Here is a 24,524-nt window from a genome sequence, read left to right as displayed (position 1 = left end):
TGTTTTTATATTTACAACCCATTTCATATTACTTTCAAGATTTGCAGGCGTCTTGAAAGAGTTGCAGCCCATCAGGGCGTAGAAAAATAAGTAGGCCTGGATTGGGTATTCTTCAAAAAAAAAATGGGCTCATTTTCACAAAGAAAAAATAGCTGGGCTGGTCACATGGTGAACATAAAATATAAGCCTGGGCTAGACGGGCCACAGCCCAGTTCAAACCCTGCTCCATCTCAACAATACCAAACAAAAAAATACCGCTCGAGTAGCTACGTCCTAGGTGTCAGCCGATCTTGTGCTGTTCTCTTGTCTATTGACTATATACGCTCACAATGTCATGGGTCCCAGATGTCAGGAAAACAATAGGATGAAGCATTTTATTTTTCCATACGCTGACGTGGTGGGCCCCTATTGTCATCCTCTCCACGTACTTTTGCCGATTCCTGTTGTTTGTTGACCATGTTGACAACGCGAGAGGGCGGCGCCGCGGCGAGCGCACCAAAGCGCGCGGAGGATGTCGGCGTTAACGATTTAGGAGACGGTGGGGCGATGCGTGCGCTGAGGCGCAGCCAACCATGGGAGGCGGAAGCAGGCGGCCCCGCCGGCGCTTTTGGTTTTGGCGGCTGGAGGAAGACAGGACTGAAGAAACACGACAAACTGTAAAAGCAGCAGGAGTACTTAACAACCTTAACTGAAACCAGCAGGGGCACTTAACAACCAAAGCTGACAGCAGTATGAGTACTTATACAGGTTCAACCGTACAAAGCACGCCTCGAACAGTGCTACTTTGCCTACAGTTATCCAAGGGTGAGGCCGCCAAGCCCCAGGACAAGGCCCAGGCGCCACCCCGCGCATCCACAACCTTCTGAAAGCGGCTTCATCTCGCAGCGTGGTCAATAAACAGGATATTCGCTTTAGAGCCATGGAAAAGCATGAACATAATCTTCTGTCCTATTCTCCAAGATGGACGTGCCTTCATTATTTGAGACCACCCATGAATAAGTATCTTTTCACCTCCAAGGGGAATTGAGTAGGTCGACATAAATGTCATGTTGTGACCAAGTGCAAGTCTGACCCGACCATGGTTAGGCATCTGTATAGGAACAATAGAACTCGGCAGTTCCTATTTCAAGACGATCACAACTGTAAAACTGTGTATAAGCAATAGTTTAGGAACAACATATATAACAGAAAACAGCTCGTACCATAAGTTTCTCGACACAGTTGGACCTGTTCAACGAGTGCAGCAGTGGCACACATATCCCACGTGGGCTTCCACCATTGAAATGCCCCACAAGGACCTCAAGACGATCAATAAAGTGTAGGAACTTGTGGATGTCGATCCAGTCAACTTCAGTGCCATTAGTAATAGCCGAGTTATTACAGAGTAACAACCGAGAAGACTGCTTAACTCTAAAAAAACCTACGCATGCCACCAATTATAAGAAAATATTAGTTAGAAGTAGCATCTTCGTGAGAGATTCGTTGCTACTTCTAAAGTTAAATTGTGATTAGTTAGACAGAATAGGTGGATTAAGAAGTAATCGAGGCAACAAGCAAGAATCAGATACAAAACTAACATGGATGAACAATTGGAACGACGTCGGGGTGGAAGATCGCAGTGAAGATGAGACCAGGTTCTGCTATTTCCATCAACATTCGTGCGCCAACTTTCAGTCCGTAACACTTGAGAAAGTTTATCCAAATTCGGCCATAAAAAAGCAGCGATCTTCTTGGTTCATGAACCCAACTCGGAACTTATATCCATGGCTTGTCTTCACTATGACCATGAAACTAGTGTATTCAGTTATGGCAAGGCCGAGCATCTTGAGTACATGTGTTCTGGCAGAGCAAATAATACACTGCAGGAAAAATAATATGAGAACACAGCATGTTCAAAAAAACCCCACCCTCCCAGATAGAAAAGAGGATTCTAGGAACATACTGTGCGCGTTTCAAAATGCTATGTTAGGATGAGAAGGAACAAGTGTGGCATCTCGCCGAGGGCGCAGAAACCTGTAGGGTACTCGCACATTGGGCACTACAAATGAAACACACTAGATTCAGTAGGAAGAAAAATGCATCAACGGCGGTGGCTGCCATCCTAGGATTACCTGCGACCAAGGGACTTGGATTTATCGGGGATGGATGAAGAATTCGTACCTGGTTCTCCATGAGAAAACCCTATGCAATCACCGAGAGGGGGTTTTCTCTGAACAAGCAGATGAGGGAGAAGGGGATTCAGGCCCAGTAAAATATTGCCGCTTCGTCCGTCAAGCTTACTGCTAAAGCTAGAAAGGGGGGTTGTGATTTGATGGCTCATTGGGCATTACTGCGGCGCTACGACCGGGGATTGTCTACCGTGAAGTTGTGCACTCTAATTTATGCATATGGCACGTGGACCCCGTTGCCGGTTGCCCCACATATCAGCGAAAGGAAGTAGAAAGACAAGAGTAACTAGTTACACATAAATATATTTTTTGACAGAGAGATACTCCCTCTGTAAAGAAATATACAAATCTTTTATATCACAGGCTCACCTTGCCGAGAAATATACTCCCTCTACAACCCACGGGCATTATGGGGGTTCAGCTTTTTTTATGGGGGTTCAGCTGAGAATATAATACTCAGATAGGCTCACGGTTTTGGACTTTGGGCCGCAGGCCGACCCTGCATGTTTGGGGGGCCATGTGTTCTACCTCAACGCTTTTCATATTGCAAGCGATCGGTACGGCGCTGGTTTTAGATGCTGTTGCAAGGCGAATACACAAAATTGAATAAAGCACAGCAGCTATTGGAATGAAATCGAACGACAGTTCGTAACTAGCAATCTGAGTTGCAATTCTATCAACGATATACCATGTGATAAATAATACCGTCGTACTACTTATACACATAGGACACTTGTTTCACCATGCCAGATTATTACATCAAAATCTCTCGGAGGATAGATCAGTTCGGCAGTTGCGTGCTGCTACTGAAGAATTTCAAAGTTGATTTGGAACAGCTCTCCTTGCTGAGAAAGTTCGATTTTGACATCATCCCCTACCGCAAGATATGATTTAGATTTGAACCTTGACCATCCTTTAGCATCAATCATCATGCGACCATCCTTTGTACTTACGGTATATTGAGCAGGTTCATTCACACCAAGGCTAACTTGGCCGCGGTCGCCCGGATTGTTGAATGACTCCCTCGTTGCTCTAGGAATTCTCTGTTTGCAAACAAGAAGACATACCCAAACAGTTAGATCAACACAGTGAATCATGTGAAACAACATGGAAAGAAAAAAGAACAAAGCACTTGGGCGGCCAATGCTTACCAAGAAGGTGGACATGTCGGTTTTTGTAAGGACTTTGGTATATGAAGTGCGAACTGCAGACCAGTCTGTTGCCCGTGCAACTGCACGGGCCGGAGCAGATGCAAGTGCAAGTGTTGGTGCAGTTGCCGAAGCCGCCGCTGCTGCCGGAGATGGTGCTCCTTGTAGAGCTGGTGCCGGTGTCGGAGCAGGTGCCGGTGTCGATGCCCGATCCTCCGGTAGATCACACTGATCCGCTAACGCGGTCGGTGCCCAATCCTCAGCTGGATCAGACTGAGCGGCTGCCGCTGTCAGTGCTAGAGCAACTGCCGGTGCTCGATCCGTTCCTGAAGGTGGTACCGATGTGCGAGACAGCGGCGATCGTGTCTGGACTGGTATGATCATCTTTCTAACTTGACTAGGATCTATGACCGTGATCCAGTTTTTTTCTTCATTTCTTTTAAACGCGAGAAGAACTAAATGTGGCGTTTTTTTAAACCAAACTGCAGTTCATCATAGGGATTCAGCTTGTACTCAGACAACAGACTGATCCAATTTTTTCCAGTAATATAAGTGATGGACAGTGCCTTTGTTACTAACACGACATAAGAAGTGAAACCTGCAAAAATAGCCATCGTAGAGCAAACCAAACGGTTTATTCTGTGATGAATGTCACATGGCAAAACTTGCATCGTAAAATTGCAAGAAAAGAAAGAAAACATGACATTAAATCAGTAAGATTTAGACAGTAAATCAATAAGATTTACTTGATGTGACATGAGTGAATCCTTACTAGGAAATCACTATGTTAAAGTATTAAACAGAAGATTGATCGTCCAACTACGCGTGGCATGCAGGGGCCCCGCCTACTCCCACAAGCAGGACAGTCCAAAGGTCGTGACAAATCGTATGGACCGACATCCATGGGACTGGTAATCCTGGTTGGTGCGATAAACCCTGCAATGCATACAGATATTGTAGTGTAACCATAATTGATAAACTGTCCTCACAAAAAATATGATCTGGATACTTCAAAATATACAGACTGAATTGAGTGGACAGACATTAACATAGACCATTCTCAGGACTGACCACACACCAAAAGCGGCAGTACTAATAAACAATACAAGGTTCACAAACACAAATCAAGTACTGAACAATAGTACTTACTACAGACAAGCAAAGATGCACTAACTAAACTCTGCAGACTATTTCTTGCCACCGACCTATGGGATGAACCCGCAAAAATGACTAGGCCATGGACTTCGTGTGAGATGTCTACATGCACCATCACCATCTTGTCAACCTTGGATAACCTAACAGAGTGGTCTTTCCACTCATAAACATGATGATGAAGACAGGCCGCATCAGATTTGTTGGGAAGCTTTACAAGAACCACACCCTTCGTAATCAAAGGCACAACCAGGAAATTGATGTGGTCAAATACAGCCTCAAGAACACGCCTGACAACAATGCTACATGAAAACACTAGTTCAGGACACGTGGCGACAAGGACATAGCAGCTGGATAGTTCAGCAGTAGAACTCATCATCAGGTCTTCCAGTTCACACGACATGACTTTGAGAACTTCATCTCCACCGCGGACCTGGTTCTAATTCAAACAGAAACCATATTTTATTACTACCTCCGTTCAGAAATATAAGATGATTTTCGATATTATACTCCATATATGACTACATATACCCACAGAAATGAGTGAACAAAGACACTAGAACATGTCTTCAAAGGCATGAGAGCAGAGGGATTACATGCAGTATCCATAACACAAGTTACTGAGGCAAATATACCCTCTTAAAAGGTAGCATTGATGTTCATAAAGTACTCCCTCCGTCCCAAAATTCTTGTCTTAGATTTTTCTAGATACGGATGTATCAAGTCACATTTTAGTATTAGATACATCCGTATCTAGACAAATCTAAGACAAGAAATTTGGGACAGAGGGAGTAGTTGAAAGTAATCTATAAGAAATCAGTGTCAACCTCTCGCATGTTTTGGTAAAAAGAGGAATTTAGAACCGTCATTTGGCACACTAAAATCACATGCAAGATCACCCAGAAAGTTGTACTACTAGTACTAGTACTGCATTTAGATGAAAAAACACGATCAAGATCGAGAAAAAGATCATCAACAAGAGACATTTCCTGGACTTCCTTAATGAGGGATCCCGGAGAGGGGGGGCTTGGACAGGGCGATGGCTTTGAGCTTGTCTGCGGTAGTCTCGGCGGGGTGCTTGCGCTTCTTCGTACCATGAGCCTCGACGGTTTTGTCCAGAGCCATAGACATCACGTCGGCCGGTGCTCCGGCATCCATCCAAGAGAGGAAGCTGAGAGAGAAGAGTGAAAGGAGGAACGAGATGAGGGAGAAGCGAAGCGAGTGGGGGTTTTCTTCAAGAGAGGAAGCTGAGAGAGAAGAGTGAAATGATGGTGGCTTCGTCCGTCCAACTTACTGCTGGAAAGGAGGGGGTTTTGTGATTTGACGGCTCATTGGGCATTACTGCGGCGGTTCGATCTGGGTAGTCTACCGTCACTCTACTATGGAGTAATTTAGTTCATGGCTGGTGGACCCAGGTGCTGGCTGTCCCACACGTCAGCGAAAGAGAGTAATTTAGTGCATGGCTCGAGGAGGATCCGCACGGTAGAGCGTGTCCATTGTTTTTCTGAAGATAAAAATGATTACATCAAGTGTTTCCACTCTTACGACGGAGGAGTGCGAAACACGGCAGCCACTTGAACATACACAGTGCTCCTACTACTAGGCATGTGCAGTGGTTCATACGTCAGTACTACACAATCTTGTTGCTAGTGTAGTAAGATATGATGATAACAAATGATGTTGTGCGCATGTCAACTACTCCTATATGTAACATAGTACCGCTTTTTCGACTGTCTGGTCGAGAATGAATGGTGAGAGCAATGTTAACAGAACTAGGTCCACAGCGCACAGAGAGTACGGTGCTACAGTACTCCACGAAACATGAACCATATGAAGCACGAATAGTGTTAGGCGGGGTGTATGAAGGGTGCACGGGATGGGAGCAAAAGTTCCCTTCTCGACCCACTTTTGGGTGTTTGACAGAGTTCATGAAGGGTGCATGAGTCCACACTAGTAGGTTGACAAAAATACACCAAGAGGAAACAACTATATTGAGATGAGAATGCAACCAAACACACCCACACACTTTGTGCTAAACCCGGGCATGGGCAGCCAGGCCCGATGACCCGGCCCGAGCCCGGCCCGATGACCCGGCCCGAGCCCGGCCCGATGACCCGGCCCGAGCCCGACCCGAAAAACCCAGGCCGGGCTTGACATTCGGGCCGGGCTCGGGCTTTGTTTTGTAGCCCGAAAGATAGTTTAGGCCGGGATCGGCCTTCAATTTTTCCGTATTTCGGGCCGGGCTTTCAGGCTTCGGGCCGGGCTTGCACGTGCGCGTACTAAAAAACAGCATTCGGGCCGGGCTTTCGGGCTTCGGGCTTGATTTCGGGCCGGGCTCAGGCTTGAAAATAGGGAGTATTTCGGGCTTCGGGCTGGGCTCGGGCTTGAGAAATGAAGGTCGGGCTTTTACAAGCCCGGCCCGAAACTCGGCCCGGCCCGACGTTTGCTCGGGTTTACTTTGTGCTACAGTGACTGATCTGCACCGTCTGAGTTTGATCCAACGGTCATGTTGCGCCGAGACATGGACATGCCCATGCAGAGGGCGCCTAAACACCACCTAAGTCCCTCTGCTTCTCGAGGCGCACGACGTTGGTGATGCAGCGTGCAACCGCCTGCAGAGCCTGCTCGCGGTCGACGGGAGCCAGCTCGTCAAAGACGGCGCCCAATGGCACAAATGGATTCCGGTGACGGAGCCCTGAAAGGATTCGCCCGGCAACGGCGACAGCAGCCCACAACCCCTCCTTGTCCAGCTCAGCCCCCACCATCGCGCGGAGACGCCTCAGCTCCTTGGAGATATAGGTGAAGAAGGAGACCAGGTCAGGAAGCCGCATCTCGTTGAAGTCGACCGGGTGGTCGAACGGGTTTAGCCCGACGACCGGCATTGTCGCGCTAGCACGACGGTAGGCATCGCGCAGCTGCAACACGTGCGTGGCAACTTGGTTCACCAAGTGGCTGAGGCGATCCTGGACCTCGTCACGATTGGCCTGCTCGCGCTCCAGCCGGCTCCCCTGACGGCCTATCGTATCTCCCGCTTTCTGCAGCAACGCCGCCGACGCCTTGAGCATCTTTGTGGTGGACGCCTGCCGCTTTTGAAGCTCCGTGAACTCCCGCACATAACGGAGGAGCATGGCACTCCTCTCCTCCTTGAGCTCACGGAGCTCCACGTCATTGGCCCTGAGCTCCGCATCCTTGGCATGGAGCTCCTCTGTCAGGCGCCTCACCTCGGACTCCGTGATCTGCTGCGCCGCCATGGCACCAGGTAGAAGCAATGGGGAGAGGAAGCAAAGGGGGCGAAAGGGCTGAAAGGTAATGCAATCTACAGGAAGGCGGAGGGAGCCAGCCGAGGAGCGGGGAATCTTTTGGTTTTCACCACGGTAAAACACCAGTCGACGACTTCTCACGTCAGGGACCAGTGGGTTTTTACAGGCGGAGTCATCGTGACTAATTGCTGCCGCGCCTGCTCCCGTCAATCAAAAAATTAAAAATCCTGCCGCGCTTGCTCCCATCAATCAAAAAATTAAAAATCCTACCGCACCAAAACACCAGAGCAACGCTGCGGTGTATATTTAAATTTACCAGCCGGCAAGTAGGTAAAAAAGGGTGAAAAAACAAATGTGGCGGCGGCCTAGCTAATCGGTCAAACTAGCCCAACTAGCTAGCCACCGTGCTTCACTGATGTACTCGGCGAGAAAGGTGGTCTTTCATGATTTGACGACTCATTTACTTGCTTCGGCACTACGACCGAGGAGGACCCAGAAAACGCGCAGTAGGGCGTCCCACATCTGGAAGAATATATGCGTGCACCACCCGCGAGGACTCCGAAACCGCGTGGTAGGGTGTGCCACGTCTCGGCACGGAGGAAAAATGTGCGTATAAAAATATACTGTATCAGACGTAGTACCTATGGTTCGACCTCGGGACCCAGCCAGTCGGTCGAAAACACCCCACTAGCCACACAGCTTCATCATGCAAACATGGCACGGAGGATAGATGTGGTTAGCTCCGTCTCGACCAGGCACAATGTCTCTTGTTCTAGGCGATTCTTCTATTTTCCAAGATTTTTTTTAGTTGTAATAACACCACGGCAAGCTAGCGCTGCTCTTCGTGTGTGCCCGTGCAATGGTTAGACGATGGAGAGAAGAGATATTGAGATCGCAGACCTGGGACCCACCAGTAAGTGAGCCAACGGTCATGCACGTGTTGACGAGGCACTCCATCTACTCTACTCAATGCAAGTACTGTATAAAATCAAGTTATGGGACAAAGCCAACAACCGTTCGTTTTTTCAGGCTATCAACTTACGCTTTGTAGTCCAGGTTGCCAGTTCGAATATCGTCTTTCAGATTTGTTAGTTTTAGGTCCAAATTTGATTAATGACAAGTGGGACCCCCATGTGTTGTTCCGATATTTCAGTGTAGGATGGTTTTTTTGAACAAACACTTTGCGCGGTTAGACAAGTAACGACACGAGTTACACTTATTTTGCAAGTTTACGAACAAAAATGACAGTGGCATAGAATATCACATCCACCCCGTAGCTTAGATACTATGGTGATACGAGTTTTTACACTGTTGGAAGTGAGATCCAATGGCTTGGGAGTAGTCTTTGTAATTATGCGCAATTTCCAAACTCTCCAAAGGTTTTTTTGCAAATAAAACATTCAGGCCTCGTGTGTGCCGCTGCATCTTCGAGCCAACGGCTCCCCGGTGCTCATATTAGGTGCTCCCCGTAGCTTAATTACCCGCTACGGTGATATGAGCATCTAGGTCGTATGATCAGTGATCAGATGGCACATGCGTAGTACTTGTACTTTCTGCGCATTTCCGAAACTCTATCAGCCGTATATTGCAAAAACATTCAAACCTCCTACTGTGGGCTGTTAGATCTCAGTGAACTCGTATCACCATAGAACTACGGTGCGGGAGCACCTCATATTCTCCCGTGCGAGAAAACATAAGGTGATATCGCAACTTGGATGCTACGGTGATACGAGCTTGGAGGTCGTTTGATCTGAGATCCAATGGCATCTGAGCAGTCTTTGTGCTTGTAAGCAGTGGCCGAACTCTTTTGGGGCTTTTCTGCAAAAAACCATTCGAACCACCGAGGAGGTGTTGGGTCACAAATCCAACGGCTCCGAAGAGATTGTATCAACAAAGCATCTAAGGTGTGATTGCACATGATATTCTTACATACAGGAGCATATGATGTCCTCCTTCATCTTAGATATGCTATGGTGATATGAGCTTCGAGGTCGTTGGATATGGGATCCAAGGGCATCTGAGTAGTTTTTGTACAAATTGTGTGCAATTCTCAAACTCATCAAGGTTTCCTGCAAAAAAAATTAGACACATCATGTGAACTGCTATATCTCAGATCTACAAGCTCCAGGCAACTCGTATCGGCATATAGCATCTAAGGTATGGGGGCACATGATATTCTCCCGGGGAGGAGGGGTGGGGGGTGCACAACCAATCGGTGGTTGGGAGGGTGGGGACAAATATAATCTAAACAACCCTAAACAGAGCTCCACAATTTTATCTAAGGTCGAGGGGTTGACCCCCGACAATCATAGCTCCGCCTAAACACAACATTTGCATGTACTGTAGTACTAGACTTAATATTCATGTTTCAGTTTCATGTTCATTTTAAATATTGAACTGAGGACCATGGATGTCTTACATTTTACTCCCTTCGTTCCTAAATATTAGTCTTTTTAGAGGTTTCAAATGGACTGGCACATACAGATGTATATAGACATATTTTAGACTCTAGATTCACTCATTTTGCTCCGTATGTAGTCACTTGTTGAACTCTCTAAAAGACTAATATTTAGGAATAGAAGGAGTATTTTTGAATTCGTGTCATACATGCATGGTTTGGAAAAAATAGATGCACTATACTTATTGGATTGTTGTTGTGTTCGTGCGTGTGTGTCTCTCTGTGTGTGTGTGTGTGTGGTCATATGCTTGATACATACAACGTTTTCTCACCTCCGCATTGTTCATCTTTTAAATTTTAATCTGCATTGGAAAACTTACTAGGGATACCATGAAATGTGAAATCCACGTTGAGATCACTATATCACAAACTCACTCTAATTCAACAACTCATCATAAATCAATTACCACGTTGAGATTAGTATTTGCAAGGAAAATACGGGTATTGTAATACACATAGATTCGTCCGGCAATTTAAAAGGTTCCTTTCGTATTCTCGAATGGTAGGACCCAACGGCGTACCAGCCAGACCTTGGCTCGTGTTGATCCTACAAAAATAAAAAAATAAAAAACCGGGCTCGTGTCCTTCGGTGGCGTGCGTGGTACGCACATTAGGCAACCCCAACCAGTCGAGCCTCAGCATTTCAAGTCGAAATATCTGGCGGCCAGAATTCCAGCCCTACGAAATTCCCCACATGTCCCCGGTCCATAATGACTACCGATGAACAACGGAGGGATGCTTTAGTAACTAGACAATGTTACCTACCGTGCCGAGCATGGTTCAATTCCATCGGTCGCCGCTCGTCAAGGTCACCCGTCAACTGCATTGCCTAGTACTACTACTACTACACCTGGATGAGCACAGAATTGAGCCCGTTTGTTCGTGCCTAGTGCTTGAGTTAATATATCAGGCAATGCACTGGTACAGAGGGATTATCCTTTTACTCTGCATATATAACTTGTCTGAAGTCTAACTAAGCAAAATGTTTGACCAAATCCTTTCTTAAGAAATACAACAGGACAGATGTATGGCTTGAAAATTTATTGCATGATGCAGGTTATGATATTGTTTCGAATCCTGGATCTTAAATTTCAGAAAATCCAAAAGTGAGCATAAATTCTTGAAACTGAGCATGGTCACGTGATATGGCACAAATATTACTTCGTAAGTTTTTTCTTCAATTCGAGACAAGCTGCTTATGACAAGTTGCACAAATGAAGAGCCAAGGTATTTTGGAACAAAGACCTGTCACGTTAAGGCGAACGCTTTCACTATTGAAACCGTGGGCGTTTATGTGCCGCCATGAGTCCCCGCTTCTCATCGGCAGGTGCCGTCCCAGCAAGCGTGTGAGTCGACGGGAGGCGTGTGAGTAGACCGCTGCGCCGGCTGTCAGGGAGGCGTGCGAGCAGACCGCTGTGCAGACTCACCGGGAGGCGAGCCCTTTGACCAGGCTCCGCCGCCCACCGTCATCCCAACTGCTCCCACTTTTAATGTCGCCGGTGCCGCAGTTTAAAATCAACCCCGCACTACCCGGTATCGCTACAATCTTCTCTCTTCCTCTCCGATTCTCCTATCGTCTACCTCCAACCAGCCTGACCTAAACGTACGCCATGCCGCATCACGATGGTCTGCCCTTAGTGTTCCAGTTTCCTAAGGAAGACACCCAGCCGGAGTCTCAAGAACATAAGGCGCCTTGGGAAGAGCTTGAACTGGCCTTGCGGGAAGACGTCGCGCCTGTCCCCGCTCCCGTTCCGGCTCCCGTCGCCCCGACTGCGCCAGCGCCCATCCCCGTGGCATTGATGGGCTGGGAGCCGCACATTGTCGCCGAGCTTGATGCCACGGGGTTCCAAGAGGTCCCCGCCGACTTTCACGCGCCCGTTGTCGGTCTCAAAACCGGCGGATCTCGGGTAGGGGGTCCCGATCTGTGCTTCTAAGGCTAATGGTAACAGGCGGCAAGGGACAGGATGTTTTACCCAGTTTGGGACCTCTCGATGGAGGTAAAACCCTACTCCCTGCTTGATTGATATTGATGATATGGGTGTTACAAGAGTTGATCTACCACGAGATCGTAGAGGCTAAACCCTAGAAGCTAGCCTATGATGATTATGATTGTGTCTCTGTCGGTGTACAAAAGTAGGGGCCCTCATTTTGACCCCTTTACTTGTGCACGGGCAGTCGAGAGCCGCCCGCCACGGCCGCACTAGGCAAGGCCAGGGAAGTGAGCCGAGGTAAGTCTAGAAGCAAAACAACGCCAAGGCCAAGGCCACAAAGAGCAGAGGGACGAAGCAGGTTTCCCCGGCAAGGTCCTTACCGGGGGTAGCCTCCGCAGCCCCGGCAAGACCCTTGCCGGGGCAGCTCGCCCCAACACCAACAGAGCGAGCCACCCTTGAGCCCACGGCCTCCGACGCTATCCAACTGCACTAGGCCAGGGCTCAGGAGGCACCTCTATGGTGGCATGCAGATCTTTGTGAAGACAAGAGAAACACTCTTGATCAGAAGAGTGGGAAGCAACAAGCCTCGGCAAAGTCCTTGCCGAGGGAATCCACAAGGCCCCCGGCAAGATCCTTGCCGGGGACGTCCACAAGGCCCCCAGCAGGATCCTTGCCGGGGAATCCGTGACGCCACGACAAGACCCTTGCCGGAAGCATCCGCGAGGCCACAACCAGGTCCGCACCCGCCAAGGTTTCCACCGCCGATTCCATGCAGCTGCCAGCCCGCCAGCCGGGCAGGCACCTGCGTGTCAATGAAGGGCTCCTTCGCCAACTCACCACGTGCTTACATGGTGGCATGCAGATCTTCTTGGAGGCTCCACCGCCGCGCCACCTCAGCTGCCTGCCTGCCTACGTGGCGCCGCATGCATCGCTGGCCAGGGCGCGTGTCGGAGCGAGGAGGAGCGGCGACGGACGGGACGGGCCTCACCCCTGTCCCACAATAAAGCGAAGGGACACCTAAGCCTCGCATTAAATGCGCTTTGTCCCGTAATGGCTAGCGATAAGCTCAACCACGGTACTTCGATGCCACCTCCTGGTGCCACTGTGGCGATCCCTTTGCCTATAAAAGGAGACCCAAGGCGCCCAGGAGCAGGATTCGGACCTTTGGACAAGTTACGCTCCCTGTAGCTAGTTCAAACTCCTCAAGAACTCAGTTATACAACCACCAAAGCAGGACTAGGGTATTACGCATCTTTGCGGCCCGAACCTGGGTAAACGACCTGCGTGTTTGCACTGACTGTTGATCCTGCTCTCCTCACCACTCCCAGCGCCCCGCAACCGTAGAAGGGATCCCCTTTGATCCCATAGGCGTCGTTTCACACCGACATCTTTGGCGCGCCAGGTACAGGGCCCGGAGTAGCGAGCATCTGGTTCTACAGCCAGCAACACAGTCCTTCATCGCCATGGCTCCCACGAAGAAGGCAACCACGACGGTCAGCTCGTCAGGAGCCAAGCGAACCGATCTGGTGCGAGCAAGCAGCGGACCGGTCGCGGACAGAACCCGGGCTGCAGCCCGTGAGCATCAGCATTGCCCTGGTGATCATGGCCTGGCAAGCGTCGTCGTTCGTACGTCGAACGACGAGCCGCGCGCCGCTAGATCCCAGGGCGGGGCCGGGCCCCACGCAGGCGGTGCGGGGCCCTCCCAAAACGTCGCTGTGCCACACACAGGCGGCGCAGCGACCTCCAAGAAGGCCATTTCGGCGACTACAACACGCTCTTCCCATGGTGCGCGTGATGAGCAGTGTCACCAGCCTGACGATCCTGGACGCCATCATGGGAAGAGCCCTGTGCTTCAGCCACGAGACGAAGCAAGCCTACATGCCCACCGAAGCGCTGGCGAAAGTGGCACGCAGCCGCTGGGCCGTGGCGGGGCTCCTTCTAACGTTGTTAGGAGTCGGAGCGCCCCACGACCCACGCAGCTTTCGCCACCACCTACACCAGCAGAAGCTTTGGCGCGCGCGCAGCTGCTCCTCGACATCCCTCCTGCTGTGGAGAAGCTCGATGAATGGAGAGCCACCATCCGGAGCCTCGTCGCCATCGCCAATAAAGACGATCCGCGACCAACGGGGCCCTCGGGTCGGCGCTCTGTCGAGCCATCGCATGCTGGTGGAGGAGGGATCGTGGGCGCTGCGGCCACGGTACACTCTCCTCCTCCACGCCAACCACCGCGAGCGTCAGCCCGTCGTGACGACGCTTGTGACACTGTTTCCATAGAGTCGTCCGACCGGCGGACCCGCCATGATCAGCGCCAAGTTCTTCGAGAGCGAGCTCACGAAGACGCTCGGACCACTATCGAGCGTCGGCGCGACACACGCCACCAGTCGGACAAGCGGGCAGCGCCCACTGTAGAACACCCAGTTCCGGGGGGCTCCGGCGGCCTACCTTACGAGGTAGGTTGCCCGACCTTCACCCGTGAGCTGCGGCGCTTCCAGTGGCCGTCCCACCGCACGTTCAAACCCGACGTCGGCGAGAAGTGCAACAGAAAGACCCATCCGTCGGAGTTCCTCAGCATCTATACCATCGCGATGCAAGCTGCTGAAGCTCGCGACGAAAAGGTGCTCGCCAATTACTTCCCGTTGGCGTTGAAGCCCAACGTCATGTCTTGGTAGATGCACTTGCCAGTAGACTCCATTTCTTCTTGGTCAGACCTGTGTCATGAGTTTGTGGGAGCCTTCACTGGGGGCCACCAAGCTCATGGCCAGGCGAGTGATTTACATATCATTCCCCAGAGGGATGGAGAAACCCTGCGCAAGTACATCCAAAGGTTCAGCCGGGTCCAATACAACATCCCCGACGTTCACCCCACCGCTGTGATTAGTACGTTCCACCAGAACATGCGCAATCGCAAGATGCGCGAAGAACTGGCGATGAACAAGGTTAGGGATGTGGCCGAACTTTACGTTCTGGCCGATAAGGTGCGCCCGGGCTGAGGAGGGAAGGAAGTACCCCGGTGAGGACGCCGGCGCGGAAACCGACTCTACTGACGGAGACACCGCCGCCCCGACAAAGAAGGGCCGGCGTCGCAACAAGAAACGCAAGGGCAAGACCATGCTTGCCGTCGAGGAATCCGGCGACACCGGCGCGACCAAGAAGGCCAAGGCAGGCGACCCCGGCAAGGAGATTGCCGGGTGCACTGCCTGCCGAGCCTTGGCGGCTGCCGATAAGCCAGGGGGCTCAGACAAGCGGTATTGCAAGATCCACCGCACCAAAGGCCACGACCTCCAGAACTGCCGACAAGTCGAGCTGCTTGCCGAGAAGCAGAAGGCTGAATATGAAAGGCGGGATAAGGAGAAGGGTCAGGATGGTGCCGGGGGGTCCGACAAGAAGCGTGACGGCCAAGGAGGTCGCCGCGGCAAGGACAGCCAACAAGAGAGGCCCGCTCGGGGCCGCGACAAGAAACAAGAAAGCGACGATCACGACGAGGATGATGAGTCCGGTGAGCAAGATTTCGAGAAGGCTACAGAGGCCATGTGTGTCGACGGTGGTGCCTCGCTGCATACTTCTCACCGCTAGCTTAAACAGTGGGCGCGTGAGATTACAGCGGCAGAGCCCTCATTCGATGCCCAGAAGCCCCTGAGATGGTCCAGCACGCCCCTCATCTTTGACGCCGAGGACCACCCTAACCGCACGACTGCGGTCGGGTGTTTGCCCGTTGTTGGTCTCACCAACAATACGCAAACTCAAGGTGAACAAGATGCTGGTTGACGGCGGGGCCGGTCTGAATCTGATCTCACCTGTCATGATCAAGAGGCTGCAAATTTCTGATGGAGATCTCGAGGAAACGGGTACGTTTCAAGGGGTCAATCCGGGAAGAAGCCAGCCAAAGGGAAAGGTCACACTGCCTGTGATGTTTGGAAGTGAGCTGAACTATAGGACGGAGAGGATTGTTTTTGATGTGGCCGAGATCCCCTTGCCCTACAACGGGAATCTCGGCCGCCCGGCACTTGCCAAGTTCATGGCGGCATGTCACTACGCCTACAACATGCTAAAGATGCCCGGGCCGATGAACATCATCACCGTCCCCTCCGACAAGAAAGATGCGCTGATCTGCGCCGATCTACTCTACCGGGAAGCAGTAGCAGCAACTGCCACTAAGGTACTTGCTCCTGCCGTTGAAGCTCCAGGAGGGAAGAAGAGGACCGGCCTCTCGCGCCCACTCCGGCAAGCACACCTCTTCGGAGTGTTGTGCTACCGTCGAGGACGCGCCAGAGAGCTTCACCGGCAAGAGCAAGAAATCTAGAGCTACGCCGCCAGAGACTAAGAAGGTGTCCGTCAGAGAGGATGGCACAGGAGGGGCTTTCACCATAAGCTCCACCCTCGACAGCAAATAGGAAAGCGAGCTCGTCACTTTCCTGCGGGCGAATGTCGATGTGTTTGCATGGCAAGCTTCCGACATCCCTGGCGTTCCCATGGAAGTGATTGAGCACCATCTTGCCGTCTGTCCTCATGCAAGGCCCGTCAAGCAGAAGGTCAGGAAGCAAGCTCTGGAGAGGCAGGAATTCATTATAGAAGATATCAGAAAGTTAGAAGCAACAGGACTGGTGAGGGGAGTACTCCATCCGACGTGGTTGGCCAATCCGGTGGTGGTGCGCAAGGCGAATGGGAAGTGGAGGCTGTGTATCGATTACACAGATATTAATAAGGCTTGTCCCATGGACCCCTTCCCATTGCCGCGAATCGACCAGATTGTTGACTCCACGGCCGGGTGTGATTTGCTATCATTCCTCGACGCCTACTCAGGGTACCACCAGATTTTCATGACGAAGGAAGACGAGGAGAAGACAGCATTCATCACCCCATGTGGTACGTATTGCTTTTTACGGATGCCTTTCGGGATGAAGAGTGCTGGCTCCACCTTTGCAAGAGCAGTCCAGATTGGTTTTGAGCCCCAGCTCCAAAGAAATATGGAAGCTTATATGGATGACATAGTGGTCAAAACCAAGGACAAGGCAACACTTGTGGCGCATGGAGGACGCGTGGCGAACGTGCAGAATCGAGGGGACGGGCGAAACGACTTCTCCCCGACCCCGTGATTATGGGGGATGGGCCTCCTTCCCCATTTACTGTGACGTGATGCATGCGAGCGGGAATCACCCCACGCATGACCCCCACGTCACGCACGACCGCCACGTCACGCGCAGATCGTGGGGAAGCGCGGCGGACGGAAGAATTACCGCGGTAAAAACCGCCCCGCCTGCCCGCGCACCGTTCTTGGGCCTGGCCCAACAACGTGTTGCGCTTATGTGTGGCCCAGGCCCGGTGGCTCCTGTCGGTGTACAAAAGTAGGGGCCCTCCTTTTGACCCCTTTACTTGTGCACGGGCAGTCGAGAGCCGCCTGCCACGGCCGCACTAGGCAAGGCCAGGGAAGTGAGCCGAGGTAAGTCCAGAAGCAAAACAACGCCAAGGCCAAGGCCACAAAGAGCAGAGGCACGAAGCAGGTTTCCCCGGCAAGGTCCTTGCCGGGTGTAGCCTCCGCAGCCCCGGCAAGACCCTTGCAGGGGCAGCTCGCCCCAACACCAACAGAGCGAGCCACCCTTCAGCCCACGGCCTCCGATGCTATCCAACTGCACTAGGCCAGGGCTCGAGAGGCACCTCTATGGTGTCATGCAGATCTTTGTGAAGACAAAAGCAACACTCTTGATCAGAAGAGTGGGAAGCAACAAGCCTCGGCAAAGTCCTTGCCGAGGGAATCCACAAGGCGCCCGGCAAGATCCTTGCCGGGGACGTCCACAAGGCCCCCGGCAGGATCCTTGCCGGGGACGTCCGTGACGCCACGACAAGACCCTTGCCGGGACCCCGGCAAGGCCCTTGCCGGAAGCATCCGTGAGGCCACAACCAGGCCCTCACCCGCCAAGGTTTCCACCGCCGATTCCATGCAGCTGCCAGCCCGCCAGCCAGGCAGGCACCTGCGTGTCAACGAAGGGCTCCTTTGCAAACTCACCACGTGCTTACGTGGTGGCATGCAGATCTTCTTGGAGGCTCCACCGCCGCGCCACCTCAGCTGCCTGCCTACCTACGTGGCGCCACATGCATCGCTGGCCAGGGCGCGTGTCGGAGCGAGGAGGAGCGGCGACGGACAGGACGGGCCTCACCCCCATCCCCCAATAAAACGAAGGGACACCTAAGCCTCGCATTAAATGCGCTTTGTCCCGTAATGGCTAGGATAAGCTCAGCCACGGTACTTCGATGCCACCTCCTGGTGCCACTGTGGCGATCCCTTTGCCTAAAAAAGGAGACCCAAGGCGCCCAGGAGCAGGATTCGGACCTTTGGACAAGTTACGCTCCCTGTAGCTAGTTCAAACTCCTCAAGAACTCAGTTATACAACCACCAAAGCAGGACTAGGGTATTACGCATCTTTGCGGCCCGAAACTGGGTAAACGACCCGCGTGTTTGCACTGACTGTTGATCCTGCTCTCCTCACCACTCCCAGCGCCCCGCAACCGTAGAAGGGATCCCCTTTGATCCCATAGGTGTCGTTTCACACCGACAGTCTCTAAGGACTAAACCCTCCGGTTTATATAGACACCGGAGAGGGCTAGGGTTTACATGGAGTCGGTTACAAAGAAGGAAATATAATATCTGGATCCCCAAGCTTGTCTTCCACGCAAAGGAGAGTCCCATCCGGACACGGGATGAAGTCTTGAGTCTTGCATCTTCACGGTCCAACAGTCCGGCCAAAGTATATAGTCCGGCTATCCGGACACCCCCTAATCCAGGACTCCCTCAGTAGCCCCTGAACCAGGCTTTAATGACGATAAGTCCGGCTCGCAGTTTGTCTTCGGCATTGCAAGGCGGGTTCCATCTCCGAATACTCCAAAGTACCTCGAAACGGATAGTGTCCGGTTTCCCATCGATGTCGTACTCCTCGGCTTTTGTGCTTCAATAATGACCATCTCCACGTGTCGAGCGAATACGAGGAGCCGGGGCATTTTTGCATTTACCACCCCGGTCCTGCAAGCAAACCGTCTATTTGAAGGGACGGGGATTCTCAGATCCATGCTTCACCTTCTTCCCTCGAGCAAGCATCCAACAGAGCGCTCCGGAAAAAACCATTCCAACATGGCCAGTCGCCGCAGCTCTTCTTCTCGTTCCCCTCGCTCCAAGCCAGGCGACTGGGAAGAGTGTTCAGTCCCTCAAAGTCGTTTGATAAAGTTACAGACCCAAGGGTTCCTTCCACCGGCGTTCATGGTCCCCGTCCGAGCCGGACTAGCCACCTATAGTGGCGGGGAGCAAGCAGAGAGATCTCCTAATCCATCCCCGGGGGAGCGAATATGTTTTATCCCGCATCTGCTAAGAGGCGTCGGGTTTCCAATCCACCCATTCCTTCGCGGGCTCCTGGAGCTCTACGGCCTCCAGTTGCACAACTTCACCCCTGCCTCCGTGCTGCACATAGCAGGATACGTCGCCCTTTGTGAACTATTCATGGGCTGCGAGGCTCACTTCGGGTTATGGAAGAAGTTGTTCTGCCTTGTCCCTCGCAACCAGGGGGAATCCATATGTCAAGTGGGCGGAGCCGAAGTATGGCGCGTCGCCGAGACCGGATACCTATCCGGTACTCTTAAGAAGGCACCGGAGAACTAGCCTTCAGAGTGGTTTTATGTTGACGACGTTCCCCTTCCGGATCCAGTCTAGACAGGTCTACCTAAGTTCAGTAATGCTCCACCGAAGGCACGTCGAAGTTGGCGCCCTCGGGGCCCCCAAGAGGAGGATACCAGAGAAATACACTTCCTGATGAGCAGGATAAAGTTACTGGCCAAATCCGGGCGGACGATAGTCGAGGTTATGGCAATATGCATAATGCGGGGAGTGCAGCCGCTTCAATATCGGGGGAAGCCCATGTGGCATTACAACGGGGAAGATGATTCCACCCGCTGTGGTCGTAAAGGTCCGCACTCCGCCGCTGCTCTGGCGAGGATATTGTGCAATTTGTATAAAGGAGAAGAAGAAGAATTCCTTCATATTAAACCGCGGGATGGGTTTTCTATGTACAACCCCCCAAGCTGGGTAAGTCGCCACTCCTTCCCCCCGCTCCATTCATTCTGGCGTCCTTCGTCATGATTATTTACCTCAATATTTCCGAGCAGGAACTGAGGAGGGCCGTAGAAGGGTTCAACAGCCCCTCCCCGCAGCCAGAGGACCCCGGAAGGGTCTTCGATGTCGGACTTGAAGAAGATCCGGATATTACTGTGGAGCTTGTCAACGGGACATTTTATCAGGCCAGCTGTGATGGTGCCTCGGTGGCTATTGTCACTGACTATCCCGGACTGCTGCCTTCATCGCGCGTAAGCAAGGCCAAAACCCTATCCTTCGAAGAGGACTCCTTTCTGATGTCATGCCTAAATTATCATATTTTTTGTAGAGACGACCGTCGGAACGCGGTGCCGAGCCCCTGGGGGCTCGTCGGCAAAGGGCGTCCGGATCGGGCAGGCTTAAGAGGAAGGCAGTTAGGGCCGAAACGCCGCTACAGAGGTATGGTAAAAACCTGCTCCGTGATTATTGTGTTTGAAATGTAACAGCGTCCTTCGTGTCCTGGCAGAAAGAGGAGTAGCCGGACTATATCCGGAGATCCTGCCAATCACACCTCCACCAGCCGGATTCCAGAACCGGTTTTGAGAGAGGAGGCGGACGCAGGGCCGATGCCGAAATGTCCTCCGACAGAGGATGCGGATATGCTCTCTGCCATGAATTCCGAAGTAGAGAGCGCCATGAATCACTGGCGCCGACGGGTCGTACTTTACAACAACATCTTTTCCGAAGAGGCATTTAATGCTTTCAATTCGGGAGACGCATACATCCGAGCTGCTCAAGGCGGGCTTGCCCGAGCAACGGACCAGTATGCCAAAGACATACATGTAAGAAAATTTGATAAGCATGTATAGTAGTAGCCCCTGAGACTTGAAACTGTTGGAACAACTGTTTTAAGGATCAATTTATGCGCAGGTCCTTGTAGATAAGAATGCCCAATTGTATCGAGAGCTGGAGGAGTGCAAGACCCAGCTGAGGGCCACGGTTGCCAAGTTAGAGGAATCCCAGAAGTCCTCATCTGGTAAGATTTGTCTCAATTGTAAGGAAATGTACCAGTTAGTAAGTGGCTTGTATGATAAGTCTAACAGAAAATTCTGCAGACAATCCCGGGGTGAAACCGGAGGTCGTAAGAGATAACGAGTCGCATCTCCAAAGGCAGCTAAAAGCTGGCGAGCGTGTTCTTACGCAAGCTAGGCAGGAGAAGAAGAATCTTCAAGATGCCAATGTCCAGCTGGGCGTCGAATTAAAAGATGTTCGCGCTCAGCTCCCGGACTCCGTACAGGAGAATAGAAGGCTTCGTCGCGGCATTTATGGTGAGTGCCTAGACGAACTGTAGTACAGCTCGGCGAGGAAGCCTATTGAAAAAGTTTATGTCTGTAGGTATGTTGACGGGCCGCCCTGAAGAGGAGATGCCCGCGTCTGCAGGTGATATGCTGCAAGACCTCTCACAGCTGCACGAGCGAGCTCGGCAGGTGATGCAGGGTATTGCCCAGGCCTTGTGGCCATCCACCTCCCTGCCAAAAGGCATGGGGGAGCTTGATGTCTACTACACAACCTTCTTCTTGTAGACGTTGTTGGGCCTGCAAGTGCACAGGTTTGTAGGACAGTACCAAATTTCCCTCAAGTGGATGACCTAAGGTTTATCAATCCGTGGGAGGTGTAGGATGAAGATGGTCTCTCTCAAGCAACCCTGCAACCAAATAACAAAGAGTCTCTTGTGTCCCCAACACACCCAATACAATGGTAAATTGTATAGGTGCACTAGTTCGGCGAAGAGATGGTGATACAAGTGCAATATGGATGGTAGATATAGGTTTTTGTAATCTGAAAATATAAAAACTGCAAGGTAACTAATGATAAAAGTGAGCGTAAACGGTATTGCAATGCTTGGAAACAAGGCCTAGGGTTCATACTTTCACTAGTGCAAGTTCTCTTAACAATAATAACATAATTGGATGATATAACTATCCCTCAACATGCAACAAAGAGTCACTCCAATGTCACTAATAGTGGAGAACAAACGAAGAGATTATGGTAGGGTACGAAACCACCTCAAAGTTATTCTTTCCAATCAATCCGTTGGGCTATTCCTATAAGTGTCACAAACAGCCCTAGAGTTCGTACTAGAATAACACCTTAAGACACAAATCAACCAAAACCCTAATGTCACCTAGATACTCCAATGTCACCTCAAGTATCCGTGGGCATGATTATACGATATGCATCGCACAATCTCAATTCATCTATTCAAACCAACACATCGAACCTCAAAGAGTGCCCCAAAGTTTCTACCGGAGAATCACGACGAAAACGTGTGCCAACCCCTATGCATAAGTTCATGGGCGGAACCCGCAAGTTGATCACCAAAACATACATCAAGTGAATCACGTGATATCCCATTGTCACCACAGATACACACGGCAAGACATACATCAAGTGTTCTCAAATCTTTATAGACTCAATCCGATAAGATTACTTCAAAGGGAAAACTCAATTCATTACAAGAGAGTAGAGGGGAAGAGGAAACATAAGATCCAACTATAATAGCAAAGCTCGCGATACATCAAGATCATGCCAAATCAAGAACACGAGAGAGAGAGAGAGATCAAACACATAGCTACTGGTACATACCCTTAGCCCCGAGGGTGAACTACTCCCTCCTCGTCATGGAGAGCACCGGGATGATGAAGATGGCCACAGGTGAGGGTTCCCCCCTCCGGCAGGGTGCCGGAACAGGGTCCCGATTAGTTTTTGGTGGCTCTGGAGGTTTTGCGGCGGCGGAACTCCCGATCTATTCTCTGTTCTGGAAGTTTTAGGATACGTAGGTATATATGGGTGCAAGAAGTACGTCGGTGAAGCTTCAGGGGCCCCACGAGGCAGGGGGGCGCACCCTAGGGGGGTGGGGGCGCCCCCCACCCTCGTGGGCACCTCCTTTCTCTCCTGACGTGGGGTGCAAGTCCATCTGGTAGCTTTCCTTCCAAAAATAACTTCTCTAGTTGATTTCGTTCCGTTTCGACTCCGTTTGATATTCCTTTTCTTCGAAATACTGAAATAGGCAAAAAACAGCAAATCTGGGCTGGGCCTCCGGTTAATAGGTTAGTCCCAAAAGTAATATAAAAGTGGAAAATAAAGCCCAATATTGCCCAAAATAGTAGATAATATAGCATGGAGCAATCAAAAATTATAGATACGTTGGAGACGTATCAAGCATCCCCAAGCTTAATTCCTGCTAGTCCTCGAGTAGGTAAATGATAAAAAGATAATTTTTGATGCGGAGTGCTACTTGGCATAATTTGAATGTAAATCTTCTTAATTGTGATATGAATATTCTGATCCAAAAGATTCAAGACAAAAGTTTATATTAACATAAAAATAATAATACTTCAAGCATACTAACAAAGCAATCATGTCTTCTCAAAATAGCATGGCAAAAGAAAGTTATCCCTACAAAATCATATAGTCTGGCTATGCTCTATCTTCACCACAAAAAATATTTAAATCATGCACAACCCCGATGACAAGCCAAGCAATTGTTTCATACTTTTGACATTCTCAAAACTTTTTCAATCTTCACGCAATACATGAGGGTGAGCCATGGACATAGCACTATAGGTGGAATAGAATGGTGGTTGTGGAGAACACAAAAAGGAGAAGATAGTCTCACATCAACTAGGCGTATCAACGGGCTATGGAGATGCCCATCAATAGATATCAATGTGAGTGAGTAGGGATTGCCATGCAACGGATGCACTAGAGCTATAAGCATATGAAAGCTCAACAAAAGAAACTAAGTGGGTGTGCATCCAACTCGCTTGCTCACGAAGACCTAGGGCAATTTGAGGAAGCCCATCATTGGAATATACAAGCCAAGTTCTATAATGAAAAATTCCCACTAGTATATGAAGGTGACAAAATGAGAGACTCTCTATCATGAAGATCATGGTGCTACTTTGAAGCACAAGTGTGGTAAAAGGATAGTAACATTGTCCCTTCTCTCTTTTTCTCTCATTTTTTTGTTCTTCGTCCGGAGTCTCATCCCGACTTGTGGGGGAATCATAGTCTCCATCATCCTTTCCTCACTTGGGACAATGCTCTAAAAATGATGACCGTCACACTTTTATTTTCTTACAACTCAACAATTACAACTCGATACTTAGAACAAAATATGACTCTATGTGTATGCCTCCGGCGCTGTACCGGGATATGCAATGATTCATGAGTGACATGTATGAAAGAATTATGAACGGTGGCTTTGCCACAAATACGATGTGAACTACATGATCATGCTAAGCAATATAACAATGATGGAGTGTGTCATAAT

This window comes from Triticum aestivum, chromosome 2D (genome assembly GCF_018294505.1).
Source record: "Triticum aestivum cultivar Chinese Spring chromosome 2D, IWGSC CS RefSeq v2.1, whole genome shotgun sequence".
NCBI lineage: Eukaryota > Viridiplantae > Streptophyta > Magnoliopsida > Poales > Poaceae > Triticum > Triticum aestivum.
The sequence above is the reverse complement of the archived record's forward strand: the minus strand, read 5'-3'. Positions refer to the sequence as shown.